Source organism: Prinia subflava, chromosome 2, assembly GCF_021018805.1.
Source record: "Prinia subflava isolate CZ2003 ecotype Zambia chromosome 2, Cam_Psub_1.2, whole genome shotgun sequence".
In the NCBI taxonomy this organism is placed as follows: domain Eukaryota; kingdom Metazoa; phylum Chordata; class Aves; order Passeriformes; family Cisticolidae; genus Prinia; species Prinia subflava.
The window spans coordinates 15963370-15989875 of record NC_086248.1 but is presented as its reverse complement, the minus strand read 5'-3'; the positions used below and the strand labels follow the sequence as shown (position 1 = coordinate 15989875).

Sequence of the window (26506 nt, the reverse complement as noted above, 5' to 3'; positions counted from 1 at the left end):
TCTCCAGGACCCACAAGATGTAAGCCCTTCAGTGACTCTTCATAGCCTGCAATGGGAAGCTTCTTGAGGCTGCCAACACGGCAGCTAGCCTGCCTTCTGGTTTATGCAATTATTCTTCCAGGGAGAAGCCTGTACACACACCATCCTCTTACTCTCCTGATTCAAGCCTTTTCCTGCGCTTAACTGTCCTGTTCTGTTGTTCTCCCTTGTCAGCTTTAAAAGGTTCATTCCTCCTCCTATTTTTCCCATCGTACTCTCCCATCTCTCAGGTTTTGCCAAAATGTCTTCTGATGTTCCCAGAGAGTCCCCTCACCAGCAACTGACTTTTCCAAAAAAATTCTGCAAGCCTGCGACCATCCTACCCCTCTTTTTGCAGTTATTAGATTCAACACTCTTAATCAGTTCCAGTTGAAGTGCAAATGTTCAACCACAGGAAATTACACTTCAGTTTATTTGGCATCCCTCTGACAAACACTCCTCAACTTCACAGGATTGTACGGGTAAGTCCTTCCAGGATCAGAACACTTTCCAAAGACTTAGTTTGATTACCCAAAATATTTCAGGGTGCAAAATCAAATTTTATTCTTAAAATGTTCCTAATCTTTTAAAAGTCAGATCATACTTTACTTGAACCCTCCACCTCGGTGGTGAAGAGTTGTGTCCTACACAGGTTGTGAGAGATCCTTGGAGCTCCTCACTTGCACAGAGTCAATTAGAGAATGGGCAAGCTGGGCTCAGCACCTCCACCTCCCTTTGCTGTGGTGAGGTGATACATGTCCTGACAGTACCTTTGCAAACTGCATTGCTTTCATTGCATGGCTTTCTTTTTAAAAAAATAATTCCATTGCAGGCTTGACCCTTCAATGTGCTTGAGGTTAAGCATGTAAATATTTTAACTGATGTAAAAGAAATCGCCTACATGCCTGCACATGTGAGTAAATGTTTTGGTGGATCAGGCCAGAATGCCAAACACATTGTTGAATCAAGCAATGAGTATGTATATAAACAAGATCTTTACAAACTGACACAAACATAGCACTTGCATTTCTTTAAGAATCTCATAATTGAGTTCAGCTCTGGCTTAAAAGCACTGGTTTTAGTAGGAAAAGGCTAGCAATTAATTTAGCCTTACTTCTTTTTTGATGTGAAGACAAATTCCTTAAGTGAAATTCTGTGGTGTTAACTTTATTAGTTACAGACATATTTTCATCAGTTGCTATACAATGTTACATGATGATTTACAGTATTGACAATATGCAAAAACTTTGAAAATGTTTGGATTTCTATTTTTACCAAGCCTTAGTTGCTTTTATGAAGGATGGTGTTTGTGTTATTGGCCACTGGAGCTCAGCTAAGAACATCAGAACATAATCCTGCCCTGCCTCTGCAAGTAATGAATGCTTTTCCAGGCTGTAAAATGTTGGTGTTTTGTGGTTTCCTGAAAGGGAGATAGCAGCTAGCTGTTCCTGCTCTCGCTGAACATGGTGTCAGGGTTGTCAGCTTGTATCAGAGATTGCAGGCCCCTGCAGGCATCAGTGCAGAATTAGGGGAGGAGCATCCCTTTATTTTATTTTACCATCATGACTGCACCACTGCAAGTAATCTCCAACCTGATAGCTCCACTAATAGTCAGCCTGTTAACCACAGCTTCATGCTTCAGGAGAAGTAGCAGTGATGCTTTTATAATATCAAAAGTAAACAGGGTTTTACACATATTATTTTTATCTTGATTCTTTTTCTTTAGTAATGAAATTACTTTTAGTAATTGCTATGAATTTTCTTAAAACTTACAACACTTCTTTCTTTGCTCCTATTTCTATGCTGATATATATCACAAACCATTTTAAATGTCCCTCCAAAAGTCTCCCAATAGAATTCCTGCTTTATTGACTGATTTATTCTGCACTTTGAGAAGACAGAGCTTCCATTGATTGCTACATATTCATATAACTGTGATTATTTGTGTGGGGTAAGAAAATTGATAAAAAACTAGAAGCGACTATTTTTGCAAATGCATGTGGAAATATTCTAACCTCTCCAGTGCTGACCTCCTGTCTACAAGTGGAAGTTCCCTGCACCTCAAACGTGCTAGCATTAATGAGAATGATCTCTGCAAATGTGCTTCATGTAGCTGGGAAAGGAAAAGACTCCAAAGCTCTTGCTTGTTAACATTCTTCTTTGTTCCTGCCCTCTCCAACTCAAATGTTTTCTAGATATTTTTCTGGCAGCTTTAGCAGCATTAATGCATTCCAAACTAGAAAAGTTTCTACTTCAATATCTTACAACTAACTCAATATGTACTGACCTCAAACCCAGGATAGTAGTAATTTGATATTGCAGCTCATTACTGTTACTCCCAGCAAGTTTCCCCTTGGAAGTGCCTGATGCTTCCCCCTCCCTCTCACACACCCTCCCACCCTCCATTCAGAATTTGGTTTTAATTGTTTGGGAGAAAAAAATCAGACTGTGAGCCAACGATATATTTCCAGGGGGTACAAGATATTAATAGAGCTACATCGTGGCCCCATATATTGTAATAAACTGTGCTGTAATTTGTTTACCCACCGTAGACAGTAACTAACATTCAGATAAATGGAGTTGGCGCCTGTGAGATTTATGATATACTTCTGTGCTTAGCAATGTTTAATCAGGGAGTTAAAATATTACAGTGTAAAATCCTTTACAAGCATGCACAAACAGAGAACTACCATTAGAGGCTTGGCAGACATACTCGGTGTCAAATAGTACCTCCAGACACTCTCAAAACACAAAGAGGAATATTCAAAGCAGCTACTAACTGACTAGCATTATTTGAGAACCACGTCAGAGCTCATTTTTTTAGGGGGGCTTGCTTTTGAAGTGACAGAATGATAGGCAGGGACAAGTGGGCTTGTCTGCAGAGCCCATCAAGCTTAAAGAAGTTGGGGTGGGTGGAAAGTGTTGAGGTGGGGGGGGAAGGGAGGTGAATTTTGGTCAAAAAGGTGGTAGATGCCTGTCACAGAGCTTAGACTGTTTGGATAAGACAGGCTAGCATGTGGGGGGATCAGCATGAAGCATCACACCTGGAGGAAAAGACAACTAGCTCCAGCCTCAGTGCCATAAGCCTGGCTCCACAAAGTCTAGCCAACATCTGGAATGGATATCAAGAGACACAGTGCAGCCCTGACTGGCGCTCTACTCTACCTTTGTACTTTTCACTGCAAATTGAAAAGCAAAACAGACATCAAGGATATATTTATATAACTGTCTTCAAGCTGCATTTTCTACTCCCATCTGCTGCACATGATAAGTTTCAAGTGTTTTCTAATAAAAAAAAAGGATTTTTTTTTTTTTTTACTCCTTGTTCAGTATACAGACTGACCTTTTTTTATTCACAGTTTTAAAGGAACAGTAAATATTTTACAGCCAGAGGAAGTGTCAGCACTGCAAGGCTTTCTGCTATTGACATTATTTAACCACGCTGGCTATTGAGCCAAATGTGACAGGGTGTGAGTCTGTGCGTGTGCAGATGCCTGCATTTGCCTCGGTGTGCAAACGAGCTCGTTTGTGTGCGTTTGTATGAGCATGTGTGCTTTGAAGAGGAATGTTCCTGAGAATTTTTCACTATTTTCACATCATGCTGCTGTTATGTCACTCAAAGGGGGAGGTGAGCCCTGTATGTTCAAACAAGAGACCCTGTGGTAAAGTGCTCTTCAGGAGGGCCATGCTGAAGGAATGCAGCCTCCATATCAAAAAGGCTCTGGTTTTGCTCTCTGCTTCTCAGCTATGTAGCAGATGAGACCAGATCAGCCTTCTAGTCAGGTTGATTAATTATGAGGGAAAAAAACAGGATGAGAAATAGTTACATTTGACTGTGAAAATTCGCCTTCTGACCACAAGACACCAAGCTGGGCCTGGTCATACGTGGATTTTGGCAAAGACACAGACAGCATGGATTGATGCCCTCCTCAGTAAAACTGAAAATACTCAAATATTACAAAATATATTCTGGATCACATGGGCAGTGATGTGTATGCACAGTCATAAGAAAGTACAGTTATCTGAAGCAGTCAAGTTCAACCTATGAGAGACAGTAGAACCCAGAGAAACACATCCAGCCCTAAGAGATATCTCCTCTTTAGTACAGAGCCTGATCCCTATCTACCTCATTTATTGGTATAAATTAGAGACAGCTGCATTAGTTGGAGTTATACTCCATGTAAAAGGTTCAGAAAAAAAGCTTTTTGAGTCCAAAGGTGAGAAGTTTCACCAATACTAGTAACAGAAATAACAATCCTAGAGAAATTGGCTGGAACATCAAAAGTGTTATTTACTCGTTGCTCTCATTAGAAAGGAGAATCATACTGGCAAAAGCTCCAGCTTCTCCCCATATTGAAAAATTCCAGTTTTCAGCTGTTTTAATGAACAGGATATAGGGATGTAAAACATGCTGTTTTGTTTTGACTGCACAATTCACCTTGTAAGCCTGGATAACCAGTAATATCTCTATCCACTGCTTTGTAAAATATATATTACTCACACATTACAGGGAGAATTTGAGGCTTAAACAGTGTCACCACAATTAAAATAATCCTGAATTTTGTGTTGGAAATTTACTGCTGTGTTATAAACATCTATTGAAGGGAAAATATTTTTTTCTTTTCTTCCATGGGAAACAGTACCCTTTTTTCCATAAAATAGCATTCAAGAAAAAATATATTGTCTTTAATAGAAGGGGTTTTTTAAATAAAATATTTTTCAAGTGAAAAAATATTTTTTTCATCAACATTTCTTATACAAAAAAACCCCATCATTTCTAATTCAGTTTACTTGTAATATGCTTCAGACTTTTCAGTTAAAAAGTGATGTGTAAAATAATATATTAATAGCATGGTAAGAAGCTATATTGTGAGACCCCACGAATTTCAAAAGACATAGGAGATATTTTTAGCTGAACTTGTCTAAGTAATATCTCAATCAGTGAAATCTGAAGAGTGGATTATTCCATAACACCTATTGAAAATCTTTGTTTTACCTAATGAAACATTTGCTGTCTTCCATATTATGGAAGCAAATACAAATATCTGATTTGAATTTGCTGCTGTGTTATTAGCAGCAATTATTTTGTTAGACAGCTTAGAGATTTTTGTATTTGGGGTATTTTTTTACCATTTAAAAGCCTATAACTTCACTCCATTTGGAAAATGGAATAACATAGGATCTGTGAAGTGAAACTCACAAGAAAAAGTAAAGCTGGTGAGAAATCACAAAAAGGAGAAGCCTATTCTTTAACTGAAACCAGTTACTGTGAATGAATCAGGCAAATTTCACAGACACAAAAAAAAAAAAAACAAAAAAAAAAAAAAAAAAACAAACAAACAAAAAAACCACTAATAATTGCTTGCTCTACTAATTTTGAAAATATGTTTTTCCTTTGAAATCTCACTGGCAAATTTCAGGCATGTAAATTTCGAGTTTACTACTTCTGAAGCTATGGTCCCAAGTGAATTTATCACTACAAAAGTAGCATATGACAAAGAATTGCATGTGCTTTTAGTATAGAAACTCCAGTGGAAAGAAACTCCAGGCCAGTGTTTGGACACAAAGAAGGAACTACTATTTCTCAGCAGTATTTGAGATGTATTTTGTCGTGTATATCCATTCAAAATAAAAGCTCCATGAGTTTGCTTGCTGGATAGTAGGACATTTCATTTCCCTTTTAACAGAAGGGATCACATATCAAAGGAAAGCAGCCAGGTGGGTCAGAGGGAAACACCAGCATTTCCTGACCCCATTACTTGTTTACAGATAAACACCAGACAGCTGTAAAAGTGACAATGTTTTCACAAGAGCAAGAAGGAAACAGAACTGAATAAATCTAAAGAAACAGAAGTATATGTCTAAATTTGAAAGTCTTGAGTTTGTTTAATAATGTTTCTAATAGTATTTTAGAATATCTTCAATATTATGTCTCTATCATTTATTTGTATTGTTTCATTTATTTAATTCAAATTAAAGAAATTTTACTCTACAGAAGGTATAAAGAAACCAGAAAGTTATCTCTATGTAGTTGTAGTGACTTTGCAGTGAGGGTCTGCAGCAGACCACACCAGGTCACCTCATACAACACAGAGTAATGACATCTGCACACTGTAGAGTTAGACATCCCACACTGAAAGGCCCTGACTGCAAATTCAACATTAAGATTACATTAAACTCCTAAAATATGCTGAGTCAGGTTCAGTTTCTGAGTTTGTTCCTCCCTCATATTTCATGTGGTATATTTCTCAAACAGGGAACCTGCTCATTCTCTCTGTTTACCAGTTTCTGCCTGATAAAGTAGAACTGAAAACACTGTGTTGTGCTGGAACGTGAAGAAGTTCAGAGTTCAAAACAATTGCTTGCTGCAAAAATAAAGGAAGGCCTCTCCTATGAAATCTATGAACTCGAAACAGGGATACAGAACTAGTCTTTGCCAATAACTTTAACTTCATTTATCTATATTTGGCAAAAATTGTGCTGCAGCTGGAGACGAAATGCTGAGCTAAATAACTGCAGCGACGTGAGCTTCAAAACAGCAATTACTAAGCTGTGCTGTCTTGTGTAAGATTTTACTTTTATTTATTGTATTTAAAGAAACTCTGTATCAATGTACAGTACAACAAGGACTGCCTGATCAAATAATGCCTGATTGCAAGGCATCTCAGCTCCACTGTCAATATAAGTCAGTATTTAGCAAGGAAAACATGTTTTTCATGAAGCCAGACTACAGTGCTGTGCATGGCAGTTTTATAGTTCTATATACCTTTATATTGTCTCTAATTGCAAGGAGTAGCTCATATTAAACCTAAATTTGGCTTATCAAAAACAATGTATTTTTTTCTTAGTATTAGAAAAGCTAGTCGTTTTAAAAGGCTGATAGAAAAGTGCACACAGTCCTTTCTTTGTGGAAACAAGAACAAAAAAATCATAATAATGTTGGAGGAACTGCTCATCAACACTATTTCTATCATCTTTTTTAAAAAGAAAACAAGCAAGTTGGGGGCATGTTCCAGAGTCATCTCTTCTTTCCAGGCAGAGGGTTTTGTTCTCAAAAGAGAAGCCTAAGTAGCTGCAATTATGAGTATTCTGTGGTGCTAACTCCAGATATGTGTCTACTATCACAGTGCAGCCTCACAGTGGCCTCCCTCTAAAGCACTTCATCTAGGGACATGTTGACATTTCAGAGAAAGAAGAGGAGAAAATGAAGTGCCATATGAGTATTCTTCTACTTGTCCAAGAAAATGGATGCTGATGCCATAAATCTAGCTCCTTCCCAAAAAGTAATGTGACTGAAATAATATCACAATGCCAGAAAAGCTGACTAATTGTCTGGATTCCAAAACTGACATAATTTTTCCAAGATAACATAATAGTATTAGTAGTATCCAGTTCCTCAAACAGTGAGTTTTATCCTCATTTACCATATCTCTAATTCTTTTTCTCTTTACTCTCACAGACAGGAATTCTGATGCAGAATCCTCCCTTCTTTCAATTTCTTGGTCATTCATGAGATTTTTTAACCCTAATAAATACAAACCCTTTCACTATCTCAGTCATTTTCTAGATGCAGTCAGCAGCATTTCTTTGGGACAAAGTACCTTTCAGCAGATGGTTCCCAAACATTTAGGGCCAGTGGATCATTGCTGTCCTTTAAATTAATCAAAATTAATTAATTAATACTCTTATAATCTACTGAAGGTAATAGAAAAATCTTTAATACATCTCCAGATTTCATTTGCAGATCATCTCCCATGACTCCATTGACTGACCATGAATCACTGGTGAATACAAATCTTCTGATCTATCGTAAGCAGAACTGGTGACATTTTTTCTTCATCATCTCCATCCTGCAAGCATCTATGTCAGAGAAAGTAACCACGTGGATTATAGTAGGTAATATTGCATAATTTCTCACTAACTTCATCAATGTTAGATTTTTCTGGGCTTAGAGAGAACCAAGCTGGATGTTTATATGTCCTAAAATGCTTCTGTATTTATTTCAACATCCTGGTAAAGGCAAGAGATGGAGCTTTGCCTCTTGTTACCTCCTCTCAAGTTTTGGGCCTGCCTTGTTCAATTGAATAAACCTTAGTCCAGAACTATATATAGATATATGTCTTCTGCTCTGATTTTGTCACTCCAGTAGATCTGGTGATTCCATCCTCTGTTAAATTGCTTCATTTCTGAATAGAAATGAAATCAAAGCCAGGCTAAGCAAGCCAAGAAATGGCATAGGAGTCCAGTATGGATCTTCAGAATTTTTGATGGAATTTATCCACCTTTCATTAGGGGATATAGTCTGTCAAAGCCCGGCTTCTCTCTTCATTTATCCATGCTAGAGGTCACTCTTGCAGTTCCATAGAAATAATGTAGAAAAATAGAAATATTTCAGTGTTAACCTACAACTGCATCACCACCAAGTCATCTACAAGCTATAGTTGTTCTCATAGTACCTGTTAGTGTAGGAGATCTTTCAGAATGGAAATGAGGCATTGCAACGCACATGCATCCAGCAGCCATTTGCATCCTTAGATCAGCTCTGTTGAATTGACTGAAAAGCTAATTAAAAAGTCCCTCAAACCTGATATTCCAGCCTGAGCAAGTCAGTGATTAGCTGATCTTCATGGCCAGGTCCTCATACCTTGAAGGACATGAAAATCGTAGTTTTTTCTTGCTTTGCAAAGTCACTAAGAGATGGCAGAGTTAAACATTTCAACAGCCATCATTTTAAACTCAGTAAACCAAATGAGCCAAAGCATTCCAACATCAGTGCTAATGGTTTTAAAATACAGTTTGTTTTCTGTTTTTACATCAGAAAGCTCATACTTACATGGACATCCTGCTGAAAGAGAGACTGCACACATATTTCCAGGGTAATCTAAGTTTTACCAGAGGCTGCTAGGGATTAAGTGACTGGATGTTAAGGATGTTGACACTGATATATGGCTCTCGGCTTCTGCTTTAACATCTTACAGCCATCGCACATGTTCAGTGTTGTTTGGGCTGTGGTGTTTCAACATAACATGAAGCAGGAATTACAGCAACATATAATTTACAATGGAGAGTCTACATTTTACTTTCACGTACAGAACACATAGAGAATTCTTCCTTTTAAAGTAAAGTTTCCTTGTTAATTCATCACACACCACTAATCACCACCACTTAGGCGTCTTAAAGAAAATGATGTACCATGTATCAGAAAAACTGACAGGGCAAACGGCTGAAATTGAACACATCTGTACAAATTGCAAAGAAACTGCAGGACTCTTAAACAATAATAACAGCAGTCACATTTCTTTTCTAAAAATGGAATCATTTCCCTGCCATTTACAATAGTTTAGCATTTATGCACCTCCACAATTCTTCAAACCACTCATCTTGACTTGTTCAAGGCCTAGATTGTGGCTCTGTCTCTTTGGAAAGATCAACAACTAGACAAGAATGAAACAAAATAACATCCTGGCTACCTCTTCGTGTTTAGGAGGATAATAGCACTAAGGAATTGTCTCTTTGCTAACAAGGTTACATTCTGCTTCAGAAAGATTTTAGTGCACAAGGATGTCTGATTGCACTTACTCTTTGCACTGAGCTTACTCTCCATTATCTAATTCACTGCCCTGAAGTGAATTAGATAATTATCTTCTGTTCTATTTTTAGCTATTAAATAGGAAAGACTATGGTGTTGAAGCTTGTGTTAATGTATATGATTACCTTGGTAATATAATCATTTGGTATCTTCTTCTTCAAGGTGCTGATATGCATTAGCTGTCCTTTGTCCACTATAGAGTTTTCCTCCTCTGGGCTACAGTGTCAACTCTCATGTTCCCAGCTCCTCTGCAGCAGACTGGACAGAAAGTCTATGTCACCTTCACATCCACTCAGATAGAGACACAAGAAAATAATAAGTCTTCTAAAACAAGGAGCTTCTTCTGGGCCAGAAAGCCTTTCAGCTGAAATTCACACGGTAAGATATAGGCAACTCATAGTTTTTCCCACTCCTGCCTCAAGCAGACATTGTGCTTTGCCCTTGTAGAGACATGCATCTTCATTCATAAGGGGTGCTGACATCCTTTTTTCATAAGATAGCTGCAGTGCAGGTAAATTACTGTCACAGCAGTAAGGCAATTCCCATTTCCACACTCTTCTAATCTGCCTCTGCCTCACTTCAGCTCCTTATGCTGATTTGAGACAGTAATTCTTTCATTTTTATGCCAGATCAGGGCCATACTCACCAGCCCCTTAGCTTATGGTATATCACCTCTGTGAAGCTCGTGGGTTTTTTTGTTTATACCACAGAATTCACTTTCACCTGTTAAAAGAATAACTTAGCTCCACACATGGGAACATCCTGCATATTTCAACCAAGCACAGAATTGTTGTCATTCTGGCCTGGCTGCTGCCAGTGAATGTTCAGACACAAGGCAGTGATAAACCTCATATGGGAGCTAAAGTATCTTTTACAAGGAAGTGCACAATTGATAGCTGGTAACCTGCAATCATTTAAAAGGACCAGCAAATCATATTGCACATCATGAATTGTGGTTTCAGCAAGGAAATAAGTGACTAGATCATATTATTTGATAGCAAACAAAATAGGACAATAGTTTCTGAAGGGAAACTATTGTCCTATCTTTTCTAAACAAGAAAAAATAAAATACATGGAAAAAAATTCATGAGGTTTACTAGGCTCCAGACCCTCAATTTTCATTTGGTTGGTTGGCCTGTTGGGATTTTTTTGCTTGTTGTGGAGATATTTTGTTTCTTTATAGAGAGTGTAATATGGTTAATAACTAAGGATATACTGTTGATAGTAGATCTGGCCTGAATATCATTCAACCAACTTTCGCTATAAGGTCAGAAATAATAGTTACCCTGTTATTAAATCTATATTCTAGCACAAATACTTTGCTAGCACTTTCCTTCATATGGTTGACAGGAGCTAGGAGAAGCAATAATGAGGGACAATAACAGTGGAGTCTCATTCATCCTAAAACATTCCATAAAACTTAGTTTGTCATTTTCATCTGCCATGCTGAACTGCTTTTCCCTAAATTCCCAAGAACAGCCAGGTGAACCAGGAATGTATAAGACTGAAGATTAAACAGATTTCCTTTTCTTACTTGCAGTCAGATGAGGGGGGAGGGCTCCAAAAAAGCAGTTATTTTAACTGCTTTATTTTTTTGAGGAAAAAAATTTAAAAATGAGATGGTGCCTTTTAATTTGCTAATTAACAACTTTTAATGTGGAGAATATTGCCAAAATGGCTAGGATTATTTGATAAAGATTCATTAGAGAAGAAGAAAAATAGAAATTGAAGGAATGAAGATCTTAGATAGTTCAGAATGTTCCACTGAATCAAACAGAGCCAAGGATGCAATTTAGGGTACATATTTTCCAAATTTTTGTTTCCTGTATTTTCACATATTGCCTACTAAAGCAGCCATTATGAGCAACTTGATAGGTGCTGTGGGCTGATTATATGAAAAATCAAGATCAGGTGAAATAACACGCAGCATTTGCCAAGAAGTATAATTTCTGGAATTCTGAAATTATTTCTGGATTTATACTGAACAAATGCAATAAGGGTTTGAGAGCTAGATGTTGATAATGCTGCTGTCACTCTGGTTACTTACTCTATTCCAGTTATTACAGCTCTACCCAGACACATGAGACTGGTTCCATTCTGGCCTTCACTAAACACAATTTTAACCCATATCACTCTTCTCCAAAGAGAATGCCCAAAAACACTGAACTAGGCATGTAGACTATTCAGACACTCTCTACTTATTGGATATTTGTTATTTTGATATTACATGAATTGACAAGAAAATAGCCCAGTAGCCTAATGGCTACTGAGCCTGCAGACTACCTTAGCCTCAGGCACTGTTCTGAACCAGTCATAACACAACGTGAATATTATGTTAACATCTTTCCTTTTTCAGGCAAATGTCTTAACAAGAGACTTCCAATCAATCTAAACACTAACCTCCTCAATCTGTTTCTGGTGAGCAATCCACATTAGCTCAGTGGTCAGGGCATAAGAAACATGAAAGTGGCTTCTCATGCTCTTCCACTGATCAAGTCATTAATGCAATTGAAACAGTAATGACTTAACAGATTTTTTACCAGGACATCTTAACCAGATGGCTCACATTTCCCACTATGAGTAAGACACTGGGTTTCAGTCTTCACTAGGAGAAAAGAGGGAATGTCTCCCACACTGAATAAATAAATGACCAATACTTTAAACAGACTAAGCATGGAGAAAGAAGTGGGGTAAAAAGGAGATAATAATGGACAATGACTGTCTCAGGTCAAATAGACAGTAGGTTAAAAGTGGAATTAAAATTCAACCTTCTGTCAGCCAAACACAGACTCAGTTACTACAAAGCCTTCCCTACCCTCATTTCTTTTGCTGCTAGTTTTCCTACCTTATCAGACACATTCATCAAGGCACTTCACATCACCTGGCTTTAGAGCCCAAACACATTGTCCCTAAACTGTCCTCCATTTCTGGAGACATCCCTTCCTCTTAATCTGGAACAGGTTTTAAGATAACTGAGGTGAAATATCCCTCCAGATTGCAGTGTTTGACTAAAAGAGTGGCCTATAGTGGTGAAACTGAGCTAGGATGACTTCATTTCAGATGCCTGAACAGTGCAAGGGGAACCTCTATAATCCAGCTGCCCTGTCCACGTACAACAGCTGTTTACCCTACAGAGATATCATGATAGCTACCGCATGTTCCAAATCTTCAGAAAAGGTATCAAGTACACATTATTTTCACCACTTTGCAGTCAAATTCAAATTAATTTATAGGCTGATATTACTCTTCAATTCTAGAGAGACCCATCCTAAATTTTTACAGACATTTCAGTTAACAAAGACTAAGTTCCAACATACAGTAACTATCCTTAACAGCTGGCTTTTTAATGGCATCAAGACAAAGAATAGAAAATATTTCAGTGATGCTGACCAAGAGACGTGTCATCTCTTCATGAATAAGAAAAAGGGAAAAGCATTCCACAACTGAGCAAACTCACCACTGGAAGAGACAGAGAGGCAGCAAACAGGTGCAAAAAAACCCATTTTTTTTGCTCTAACTGGTTTTTTCCATATTCCAAAGGACAAACAGCAGAAGAGTTTTCTGTGAAAAGAAATAAATCCAGTCTTAGTCCAGAAGTGACTAGTCAATTAAAAGGGACAGTATCCAAACTCACACATTTTTAAGGATTAGGCCCATCACACACACACACACACACACACACACACACAGTTTTTCAATATTGTTCTCTGCAATAAAAACTGAGATTATTTTCTGAACAGGATGCCAGCTGCTTCCTGTTCATGCTACTAATACATAACACTGCCATTGTATCACATCAAGGGATCCTCACTCTGATCACCAGCCAGCAGAACAAATGCACTATATTAAGTAAATCCTCATAAAAGGCTGCAGAATCGGTTGGTGTAATTCAGCCTAGTCACACTGACTTCAGCAGCATTTTACTCCTGCTTAAGATCTAATCTGATTTGTAATTTATCTTTCACATGATTAACTAATTGCTGTACACTTATACGCAGGAAATCCAATTCTATAGGTTATGCATGGATCACATAGTTAGTCACACTTACATATTATGAACTCTCAGGTGCACTTGCAATGAAAAGGTACAAAAAGAGGAGAAACCTTCTTGTGGCATGAGCTGTCTTGCTCTCCTTTGCCATAAAGAAGCAGTCTATGACCTTCTGCAGCTCTTACTGTGAACATTCCCTTCCCTCCCAAGAGGCGATCTTCCCCAAGAAGCCACAGCCTCATTCCCTGTAACTCAAAACTGCTGTTACTATGGTTAATATTTCTGACTTGATTGGCACCACTAGTAATTGAACTGCAGTCTCTTGAGCACAGCAAGCTCTATTCATTAGCCCCTATTGTGTTAGGACACTGCATCAACCCACATTATTTTGCTGTGTAAAGGGGAGAAAATCAGCCATGAATACAAAGTTATGTTGCCACACAAAATTATGCAGTTTTGCTGTTGGATTAATTTTATGAAATTGAATAAAATATTGCACATAAATTTTATTTATGTCAATAACAGTGCAATACAGGAAAAGGCACCTTCATTTTGACTGCATAATATTATGTACATCTAAAACCCAAAATAGTTTAGTATCAGCTTTATGAGAAGACTTTTGGTTTTATCACATATTAACAAAACCTTTGCAGTCCTCTGTCTCCTCTTCTCCCCCTTTATACAGATAGAGTTACACTTTATATGAATTTGCTGATTTGAATGGATATGTGACAGAATGCTATATAAGTAATGAAAAGAACAATATAGCAGAAGCTTTCCTTCTGGTAAGGAAAAGGACACATAAGCTTTAAAATGCAGCTTTCAACTGCCTATTCAAACAAAGACTTATTGTATTTTATGTATTTTAGTTGGTTTTATAGGTGACACTATGGTATATATAAAGAAATTAGACCAATTAGAAATTACTTCATAAACCCTGTCAATTTTGAGCTGACAGTTTAATGGAAGGAGACAAAATATGAGAAATATTTTGTATTCTGATCCCATAAAAACTTCTGTAAATTAACAACCTCCAACATCAAGAAGATGGCCATACCAGCAAGTTGTTCCAGAGTTATCCTTCTGTTCATCCTGCTGCGTCTTTAATGTCATAAATATTCTCTTGGTTTCATCTTTGCAAAACTTTTCATATTTTGTCTGTTTTATTCCTTCTTCCTTTCTCCCTTAGACAGAAGGAGATGAGAGATGTCTGAGAAATGTTCATCACATAGGTTCTTTCCCATGGGGAAAAGAGCAAAAAAGAACACAGTAAGAGAAAAATTGGTACTAAAGGAAAAAGTTTTGCTTTATTCCATCAGCCTGCCTTGGCATTATGAGGTGGACCTTGGAAGACTGAAGAGCTTGCAGGGCTTCAGAAATGTGAGTTAGAGAAAGGTGATGCAAGAGAGAGCAAAAGACAATGCCAGATACTGACAGTGGACAAACTGCTTCTTATTGTAGCTTGTTATTGAGTGGAGTAAGATATTCTTCACACTCTCAGTGCCAAAATTCTCACCTTCCTACAAGTTATACTTTGTGTTGAAAAAGCAGTAATTTATTTCCAATTCCTTCCCTTTCCAGCCTCACCTGAATCCACTGTACTATGTAGAGACAAATAAGTTTACAAGGACAACTCACACAAAACCATACATGTTCTCATGTATACATGCAGACATGGACTCATACAACACAACAGTGCAAAAGATCAGCACGGACAGATTTGCCTCCCCAAGGTCATGGGATGGATGGCCTGTCAGTGGTTCTGACTTGTTTCAGCTCTCTCTGAGGATCTTCAGTGCTTGGAACATCAGAAAAAATCTAGTTGTGTCCCATTTTACACAAATTACTATAGAAGCACACAAAATTGGTAGCACTATATATTTAGATCTTTTTCCATAGCACGTAGATAATAACACTTATCTTTCCCTTTATCATTGTAAAGCTTACTTTGTATTTGCAAGGTACTTGTTTGATAAGATCCGCAGTTGCCAAAAGAAAATTCATGGCACTGTGAAAATTCCTTATCTGGTGCATGCCTGCTGCTGGGACTGCATATGAGGAGCACTAAGAGTGACAAATAGACTGTGAAATGCAGTATTAACTAAACCTGCTTCATTCTGAGTGAGTGATTCTCTGATGCCTAATATGCTGGTTGAGCCAACCTAGCAAGGTTTGGGGGACACACACTATTTCTCCCTTCCTCAAGTCAAGTTTAGATTAGATGGTCCAATAAATTTAAAGTCATTAGAGAGAGGACTGGCCAGCAGAAAACAACAAAATACTCATTTCTCAATAAAAAAGTTAAACTAATTTTTGATCTTTTCATCCAGCAGTCTCTGTCCATGTCATTCAATAACCAATGCAGGCGCCCTTTGGAAAACCATTTTATGTGATCAAGTAATAGTTTTCATAGCACACATGCCAATGAATATGTCGGCAGGAATCAGATCAAGGCCTGTGGCTCTCACAATATTAATGCATTAACACTTCTGATTACCTCATTTCCAACTGTAAGTTGTTTCAAATGTAATCTTCCATTAATTTATCTTTGAGTGTGCATAATCTATACAGCTACATGTCTTCTTATATTTAGTCTGCATTTGTAGGTTAAACTGGTAACTTGATGTACCAGCCCACATTCGGTACCAACAGCTGCGTGTTCTCCAGGGCTCTTCCAGGAAGAGCATTGCCAGCAAGTAGCAGGAGGTGATCCTGCCCCTCTACTCAGCCCTGGTGAGGCCACATCTGGAGTGCTGTGTCTTGGAGTTCTGGGCTCCTCAGTACAAGGGAGACATGGAACTCCTGAAGCAGATGCAGCGGAGGCTACAAAGATGATTACTTGACAGGAGCATCTTTCTTACAAGGAAAGAAAGCTGGACCTGTAGACTCGAGAAGAGGTGACTGAGAGTGGATCTCATCAATGTCTATGATATGAAGGCAGGATGCCAAAAGGATGAAGTCAGGCTCTGCTCAGTGGTGCTGGGCAACAGGACAAGAGGCAATGGACAGAAACAGTTGCACAGGAGGTTCCACCTCAATATGAAGAAGAACTCTGTTGTGCAAGGGACCATGCACTAGAACAGGCCACCCAGAGGGGCTGTGGAGTCTCCCTCACTGGACATGTTCCAGAACTTTCTGGACACAATCCCATGCAATGTGCTCCAGGATGACCCTGCTAAGCAGGAAGGTTGGACCAGATGCCCCGCTGTGGTCCCTTCCAACCTTACCCAGTCTGTTTTCTGCTCTTCTTTTCACTACCTCATCACCATGTGGGATTTACAGCATTAAGCATCTCCACAAATGGTCATTTCTGGCATGCATTAACTATACACACTTGTATTTCACAATTTACACAGTCTTCTTCAAGCTCCTGCTGGGACCACTGCAAGCAAATCTCATGTATGAGCAGACTGGTTATTTTCATGCCCGTCAGCTTTCATTCTTTTTGTTGGCCAACATGCCTGCTACATAAATAATCATGGTTTAAGAATAGAGCTGAATTCTATTTCTCTGTTTGACATGCTGAACTAACTGCAAATATTCTCAGCTCAGCTTTTTAGAACAGTTTGTAAACAGCACAAAAACCAGATGTGATTCAAAGGACACTCTCATGCAAATATAAAAAGTCATAATTCAAAGTACAATGTTAAGTCTCAGTAATTCACACCAATTTGAGCTTTCCACTTCAATGACAACAATCCTGACCTGACAAATACTACTGTGTAAATTTGTATAAAATTGAGTACACTACAGGGTCTCAAAATCATAGTCACATTACAATTATAGCAGTGGGCTTTTCCCTGGAGCCCAGTACATACACACAGATTTTCTAGAGTGCCTGAGGAATGTAGGTGCATAGGCACTACTGAAGGTCAGTGGGGTTTCCATGGCTAAATCCCTAAGACGTGTTGGAATCAGTCCACTGCAATTACTAATTCAGGTACCATATATACAGCTATTCACTTCTATATTTTAATATAGATAAAACAATGGGCTTCATTTGGATTGATTCTGAATCACACCTGCTTACATACCTTTACAATGAGGTAATACATGTTGATAAAGTCATCTCTAGTAGGAGAGACAGCATCTGAGTCTGGCTGTGGCTATTTATTATCTTTGCTTCTATTCTCTTGGGTTTTTTCTCTTTATATTCAGCATATCCCATTCTCAAGGTAATTTTTTCATGTGTGTTTTGATATACACAGTGTTTTTCTTCTTGGTCACACGCTTTCATCTCTGCATCACCACGCTGAATTCAGAAGGAATTAGTGACTTAGCTGCTTCCTTCTTTACGATCATGATGACAACATTTGTGTTAACTCTTTGTGTTCTGATAGAACTGAAGCAAAATTAAATGTGTTTGTTAACCAGAGACTAACAAAGTTTTTGAAGTTAGAGATTTGTCTGTGGTACCAGAACACTGTCAGGGACAAAAAACACAGTCCTACAACCCCTATAACCTTCCACCCATACCCATCCAGATTTACTCTCCCTCACTTTCCCAAACATGTAAGTGGGATTCTATCCCAGTTTTGCAGAGCACACTGGTCAGCAGCATTCTTTACCTTAGAACACTTCTATCCATTACAGCCCAAAATCCATCAGTGAAGGAGCAAATCATTCATATAACACGAGGCAATATTGTACCTGCATTATGTAAAGGGAGCGCTCCTTGAGCAAACATCAAGTGCTGGGGAGAAACCCCCAGCAGGAGACTGCACATGTGGTCTTCTCCCTGTGAGTCGCTGAGAGATGACAGACATGGATACAGAGCAGTGCTACAGATGGGCTACTCAAAGAGATGTGCACTGCACAGCAGCTGCTTGGACACACTGCTCACTGCTACATATTGGATTCCAGTGAGTAAAATGGTCACTGTTTCACTCCACAAATGTGAAGAACAAGTGCAGCAGAGTCCAGGTGTATGAATACATATTGAACTGAAACATTTGAAACTGTTTTGTTGAAGTATTCAAACAAACAATAAAAATAAAAGTCATTTTAGTAAAATATTATCCTAATGCTTGACCCAGAGTCCCAAAGACATAAGCCATGTGAGGACTGAATATTCAGTGTTCAGCTCCCTAACAACTGGAAAGCAGTAAGATTTAATTTTTTATGGCTGGAAGATAAATAACAGTCCCTGTAGGAAACTTCAAGTAGTATTGGAAAAGATTGGCCTTATTTGGTTTTGTTTTCTTTTACACAGGGTAATATAGTTGCTGAATCATTATTAATAATTGTTTATGTCACAGTAATGCCTTAAGCAACCCTCCAGGACAAATTCTAAAAAGGATAAACCCCAAGCAATAGCTCCAGCAGAGCAAGGGAGATTTTGTTTCCCCTGAATCTGGATCCACTTGCACCCACAGCTGAGCTGCTCCCCAAACTGCCAATGCCACCCATGCATGTGATATGTGGGGTGCTACAGAGCAAGTGGTACTACTTTCTTTCATCTGCTGTGGGAACTCCATCACCCCACAGATCCTTAAGTCCCCAAGAGATCTGTCAAGGAAAATAAAACAAGCTTGGCATGCATTGAGCTATGATAGTCAATCTGAATAATTCCCTAGCTTTGGTATCAGGCACCACGCAGCTCCCACTCACCTCAGTAGGAGGGAACTGGCCCTGTGCATTGCCCAATTTATCAACATGATACATGAAGCCTGTCTGGAAGATAAACAAGGGGACATATTGCGGTGACATACGAACTCTTCTCAAGTTGTGCATCCTAGGAGATAGATTACATGATGAACATGTGCAGTATGCCTTTTCCAGCTTGTGCTTCTGAACTGAACTGTGATGTCCTTCCTGAAGAAAAGCTGTGTTTTATCTCACAAATAAAGCTGGCTATCCTTTCAGGAGAAGCCTCTCAGAATTCAGTTCTCAGGTACCCAGGTTGCCTAATGAGGAGATTCATAACCCTTTGTGTGATGAACTTTTGTCTTACCCCTTTGCCTTACCCCTTTCTCTTTGGGGTAAGGCAAAGCAGTACATTTGCATTCAGAGAAAGACAAAGGAAAAAGAGCAAGCCTTATGATGTAAAACCATCACAGTCCCTGCCTGCCTCCTATCAAAGCTGTTTGCAAAGGCAAATCCACCTCAGTTCCATGCTTCCCCTCTAATTCACCATCACTTGAGAGAGAAGAAAGAGCAGACAACACAGCAATTTTTAAAAGGTATTAGGAGTAATATTGTGACAAACAAGTCAGCAGCATTTCAACACCTCCAAATACAGAATGGCTGAAGTGCACCTGTCAAAGCACAGCTACAGAACAAATTCTGGACTTGCCATCCACAGTGTAAAGTACGAAGGTGGGAAACCTCCAGGAACCTGAAAGACATGAAGACAGCTTCTCTTCTCCCAGCCAAATTAATCTGGGGACCTTTTCACTTCTTATGCCTTTGAAAACTTACCTTCCAAATGTAGTGAATGTTAGAGTTATTATAAAATCTGCTACACCTGAACTGCACTATCTGAAAACAGATTATCTGAAGATAGTAATCTTTTAATAACATCTTTTCAAATTCTCTGTTCTCCTCTTGTCATTGATATGTTGTCATATGCTCAAAATACATTGTAAGTATTGATGCTAAGCTTGTGTCACCTGGCTGGAGAAAACAGGTCAGCATTGGAGTTTTAAGAAATTGGTGACCAAATATAGCCCTCTTAAAATAAATATATTAGTATATGGGGAATATACAACCCAAATAGCTAGACTAACAAAGAAGTTGGCACTGGATATACATTTAGACTGTGTTGAAATATTATTTAAAATACTAGATGCCTTAATCCAGTTTTTTACATTCATACCAGTTACTCCAAGGCTATAGGAATTTGTATCTTACCTTGTTGTTTGTAGGGAATTATCCTGTAGTCCCAGGAACAGAAGTCAGTCAGTGTCCTGAGATCCCTGACTCACATCAATTCTTTCATCAGGTTGCTTACTGCTCCCTTGCAACCTTGCTCTCCTAATGCTGCAGCCTCTCTAGGTAGCACATTTGTGCTGGTGGCTCAGAGTTGCTGAGAAACTGGGCCAGCTGGGTGCTATCACCAGGTAAGAGCATCCAGCATCCAGATACTCCTGTGCATGTGGATTATCCTTTTGCCCTAAAGCATACAATTCAGCCCTTGAGATCTTAGGCCCTCAGTGGTAGCCTGGGTTACCCCAGGGCTACCAGGCTGGCACCCAAGTTTGGCTCTACAGGGCTCCAAGGAAAAAGCAAAATGTATTGGTAATGATAATTGGTAATGACCTATTCCTGCTCCAGCTGCATCTGTGTTATGTTACAGCTATGAAAATATGAGCAAACTAGAGACCTTTTTCTCACTAGTGATCTTTCCTTAAGCATGGTCCAGCCCTGATTCAAACATAGTCAAGACCTGAACAGGATGACCACATCTTAACAGCTCTTTTGGGATAATTCTTGTTACGTGTTCTGTCCCCATCCATCTCCAGCTATGTGCTGCTTAAATCCATTACAGGGACCTTGCTTGGCAGTTTATGTGTGGACAATCACATACCAGTAATTGATCGTACACTGTTAACCCAGGTTAGATGTAGCTTCTGTGTCCTCAGCTGTCAAGGGAGAGATTAACCCAACCACTGTTGTCCTGGGCTGGAGGCAGGGAGTCTCACTGAGAGAGTCTCACTCTATTCAATATTCAAAAAAAAATTGGGTCCACTTTTTGCCCTAAACCCACTCACACAGGGTGCTCAGGAAAGCCTGGGTGGCATTTAACACTGTGGTTGGTAAACCAAGACTTGGAAAGTGGTCAGAACTAGGACTGGCTAAGGTGTTGTATTTTAAAGTGTATCAAGACACTCCAAAAGAAGCAAAAGTAATGGGGTCTCCACATAATGGCAATAGGGCAGCCTAAAGGATTAATGAAACAAAAGGCACAGTTTTGTCACCTTGATACTCAGCTTCCATGCAGCTGAGTCTCCTCAGTCTCCTCAAAAATCCAAACACGCTCCCCTCTGCACAGAAACACAATCCACACATAAAGGAATATGCAATGCAATTTGGAGAAACAATATTAGGTTGGAAAATTTTGGACTCTTTCTCTTACAGACACAATCGGTGCCAGTTTTGTGTTTCTGTCTACCTGCACGAATGAAATAATCACCAGACTACAGCATTCTGCAGTAATGATCATTAACTGCAGTAGCAATATTGCAGACTCTAGGGCCTTATTGTAATCCTCCTCATTTCAGTGTTAAACTACTCTAACTTCATTAGCTTCACTGGAGATACTCCACTTTACACCTACATAATTGAGAGCAGAATCAAGCCTCCACTGCTGTGGAAAATACTGGGTAGTGCAGCACTTTTCAAATAAAATGTAATTAACATGAAATTCTAGATCCATATTGCAATTTGCAGAATGATCACTGTGGGTGCAACATGACTTCCAGCTCCCTCTCTCATCTTAATTTAGTTAGAAATAAGGCTGCTTGTGTAATATTTTCTCCATAGCAGGAAACAGGCATATTTCTTTTGCTATTGTTATTTTTTTCTCTTTATAAATCTTTGTCAACAAAGGATTACTAGCTCACCTGAGAGAGGCAGTTAAAGTCAGATACTTGCCCATAATTAGGGAAACTTGGAATCCTTGACAGTGAACACCTGGCTTCTCATTACTACCTGAATTTTATACTTCCAAGTGTTAATCTCTCCTCAGGGTTTGCCTTGGAGTTTCATTCTGGTATTCAATGAAACCATCAGGTTTTCCAGGCACTGACACCTTTGAAATGTTTTCCACATGGGAACCAATATGAAACATGTGTCATTATTACTGATTTCACTGTGTTGATTTCTATTATGGTAGCACCCTGGAAAAACAGTACAGACAGCAGTAATAAAATCTTTCATTGAATAACTTTATACAGCAGGAAGAGTTGTGCTTGAAGGGGCTTGCTCGATGGGGGGAGGGGGGTGGGCATTGCTATGATGAATGGTGTTATCATGATTATAACTTGGTTTAAAGGATTCTAAGAACTTGCACATTTTTTAGCCTTGAGAGTGAGTTCCACCAGTATTTCTTTCCTCTTAAAAGCCATCACTGCTGCCACTCCTCACAGCTCTAGATGAAATACGTGGGCTAGCTGGAACCTGGGAGCATGCTGATTGTGAACTCCCAGCTAACACTACAGAGCTACAGTTCAAGCAGATTACTCTAATTTCCTTCACTGAGTGCAGAATTTTCTTCCCAGTCTGTACCAGCCTTATGGGCAGGAAAATTTTCTCTTTCCCACAAGACCAAATGTGCAGGTAACTTTGTACTTTTTACTCCAGACACTGAAAAACCCAGGCAAAAGGATATCTCTGGAGCTTTTCTTCTGTTAATCAGAAGGATTTACTATCCTGTACCTGAATAAGGGTTGTTTAAATCACTCCAGGCTCAAAGCTCTTACTGACTATTGCAAGGCAATAGAGGTAATAAGAAGTCAAAATCCTCTGAAAGAAAAAAAGCCAAAGTAAGAGTTTCCATGAAGCTGAAACTCACTCAGAAACATGAAAACAAGTGACTTTTAAACAATAGTGCATCTGGTTTTGGAAAACACCAGGTGCCAATGAAAAGAAAAACACCCAGGTTTTCTTTCCTTGATCAAGTCCAAGCCCTGATGCTCTTGACAATTTTTAAAGTTTTCAGTGAAGTCAGGGAGAACAGACTTGCTGCAGGAATAACTAGCGTGCTCAGTGAAAGAAAATATGTAAAACCTGTTTGGGATCTGCAGTGGAAAGAAAAAAAAAAAGGAAGCAAAGCACTGGAAGATTTTGTGACTGATCTAAGCCTGAGCATCTGAATTAGTAGAAAAGAGCAGTTGTCATGGAATCCCAGAAAAATACTGAAGAAAACTGAGAAACACCCAGTTAACCTATGGTGAGCTTTATGTGTGAAATGAAGTAGGAATGCAAAATGTAATTAAAACATCAAGAACTCAAAAGTGCTCATCAAAGTAGTCTTTGTCTTGAAGATCAGTAACAAAAAATGGAGAACTACAAGGTTCAATTTAGATTCCAATATCATGTCTAATGTGTCAAAGATGCTAAAAATGAGCATCAATATAGTCCAGTAGAACAAGAGAGTTTGTTCTTCACAGATGACGTAGGAAATTTTATGTCCCTATTTCCCAGAACTCAGTTTCATTTAAAAGCAACCAGAGTCCAGTTGCTATTACTGACAAATGACATCTGAAATATTTTCCCCCGGACAATAATATTTTCTTTCTTTAGTTGCACAATTATGATGGGAGTTCTGGATACGGGCCTGGGAGACACTGCTGCGTATACTTTGAAGGAGACTACATAACCTTGTTATCAGAACTGGAATGCAAGCACATTTCCCCAGACCTTTTGTGAGGTCCCAGATGCATGGCATTTCCCAAATTCCTTGGGGATATCCTACAATCTTACCAGTCCCTTGGTTGTTTGTGGAGCAGCTACAGAGTACTGACTCCCACTCAGCTGAGCTCAGGTTAAAAAAATAAATATATCTTCATAAATATAAGCTTCAGATTATTCAGAAAATAAAAATAAAATAAGCCAAAAACAAACAAACAGAAAAAGCCACAGACCTGTACGATAGGAACAGTGTACATTATACACCTATATTTGTATGTCAAGCAAGGGAAAGTTTAACTTAGATGCTTCTTCCTTCAACACTTTTAAATCTCCATTGACTGTTTCACTTCCTGCATTAACCCCCTTCTCCTCAGCTCCCTACAGGCTGTTTCCCCTCTCTGTTGTAATACCCTTCCTCTCTCTGTCTTTGATTTTATGCAAATTTGGGTTGTCTGGAGTGATGGTTATAGAACTGAAAATAGAGTAATACAATAGTCCTGTGCTAGAGCTTTAGACTCAAACAAAACACAGAGGATCACTACCTGCTCAGATTGAAGCATTTCTGAGCACTCAATGCACCTTATGCAATTCTTCAGCTCTTACTATTTGTCTTACAGTTAAGTGTGTCAGGAATAAGTTGCCTCACAAGGCTACAGGGTAGATTTGTGCAACAATCCAGATCTCTGAGACTGTCTTGCATCACAGATATGTGCCCTGTCACAGGAATGACACAATGCCAGCTTTCCCACTTCTTCTTCTGCTATTATAGAGACTAATTCTCAGTTTTCTGTTAAAAAATCTCCATAGATGAGGTCATGAAATATGCTGTGGTCATGCCTCCTGCGAAGAGTTGGTGACTCTGCCTCAGTAAAACTGAGAAACTGAATTCACTGATGAAGTTACAAGGGAAATTGTTGGGCTCTGAAATGTTTCTCTGTATTCAACTCATAGATTCTCACAAGATGTGGAACTCTGAGGAAATGCTAATCTTAACAGCCATGATTTTACCAATTTTGGCTGAAGAGACTGAATGAAGAACCAGCTTTTGCTGCCTGTCAAGAGAAATAAGGAATAAAAAAAAATCCCAAAGGTATTTTAGAGACATACACAAAAGTAATGAAGGAGAAGGGTCAAAAAATCATAGGACAAAGAAATATGTACATTCGTGTGATGGGGAGAATCTGACTTACCTAATGGATCAGCTCAAGATGTGGAAATGCTGTCCTGTACAGAAAACAGCAAGAGAAATATCTAATCAGAAGCAAAAGTACCTGCTTCCAGCACAAATTATGTACCAAGGGAATAAGGAAAAGACAAAGAAATGTATATAGGATTTATCACATTTGACTTATGCGAGTAAGTAAGGAGTAAAAGAAAACCTAAACAGAGACCTCTGAGATAGTATCAATAAATATACCCATGCCATCCTTCATACTTGAAATATAAAATAGTGTGCTCACATACTTGTCACTAGTGATTTTTAGGAAAACATGTTTAAATTTGTGAAGTCTAAAGAACTGGTGGTTTTTTTAGTGGAAGGAACTAAAAAACAAGTTGTTTTGTATGGATAACAAATGTTTTATTTTGTGTTTTCCAATTCAGTCAACAGCAAAATATACTTCATTGCTAGCATCACTTGTGAGTCAGGCATATACACAAGAAAATAAAAAAAAACCAGATTTATGTTGTCTGTTACACTGGAGAAACCCAAGGGGAAATTCTGTTTGACAGCCAAAAAAAGAACACAGGGAGGAAAGAATTCTTAATTCAAAATCTCTAACTGGATTAAAGTGACAGGGAACAAATTACTACAAACCTCAGAAGCTGAGGACTTCCATCTCTAGGTGTGCTGGTGTTTCTGTTACGAGCCTCCACTTCAAATATAACTACAGAGACGAAATTGATTTTCTGGTTTTATGACCTTTTTAAAAGCACATTAATGTTCTACATAACTGAGTATTTGCACAGTACTTTATTATGTGAAATACCATTAATTTCAATGGGAGTTTGTGTAGTATGGTAACGATGTCATTAAACAGTGCTGTTAAACTCATTGGGCTATTTACCATCCTGAATTACACCTGGACACTCCCTCCCCCGAGCAGCACGGCTTCTCCCACACCTCTGTACCTGAGCCATACAGGGTGCCCCTGCTTCCCCTGGCTAGAAGAGGCCAAAGACCAAATCAGCAGCTGCAGGTAATGACTAACAGGAGGTTTTGAGACACGGCCCATGTTGTATCCATCTGCACAAGAGCAAGATTTGTCCAAAAGACACTTACAGACCTTTACTATGTGGCTATGCCATGAGTTGGAATGGTTTCATTTATTGCTCTATCCTAAAATGTTCCAGGTATTTTCTCACAACACCTTTGTGAAAAAGAAAAAGAGCAACTTCATTCCCTGGGGTTAAACTCATGTACACACAGAAGATATGATCTGCACACAGCAAATTCCTCCAGCAGCCTGAGCCTTGAGCAGCATCCTGGCCAGAAATTGCTTTACAGACCCATTCCTGCTTGCTGCAACAAGCTGGAACATCAGTATATGGCACGT

General features: G+C 38.8%; 1 long non-coding RNA gene across 1 annotated transcript in view; it reads right to left on the bottom strand.

The window, feature by feature from the left end:
• The window catches only part of LOC134565593 (uncharacterized), a 329001-nt gene that overhangs the window by 50574 nt on the left and 251921 nt on the right, over positions 1-26506 (bottom strand). Inside the window, exons 11-13 of the long non-coding RNA XR_010083946.1 lie at positions 14656-14782; positions 13065-13168; positions 9733-9865 (exon numbers count right to left, since the gene is read on the bottom strand). This is a non-coding gene — a long non-coding RNA (uncharacterized LOC134565593). The remainder of the gene's footprint in view (positions 1-9732; positions 9866-13064; positions 13169-14655; positions 14783-26506) is intronic.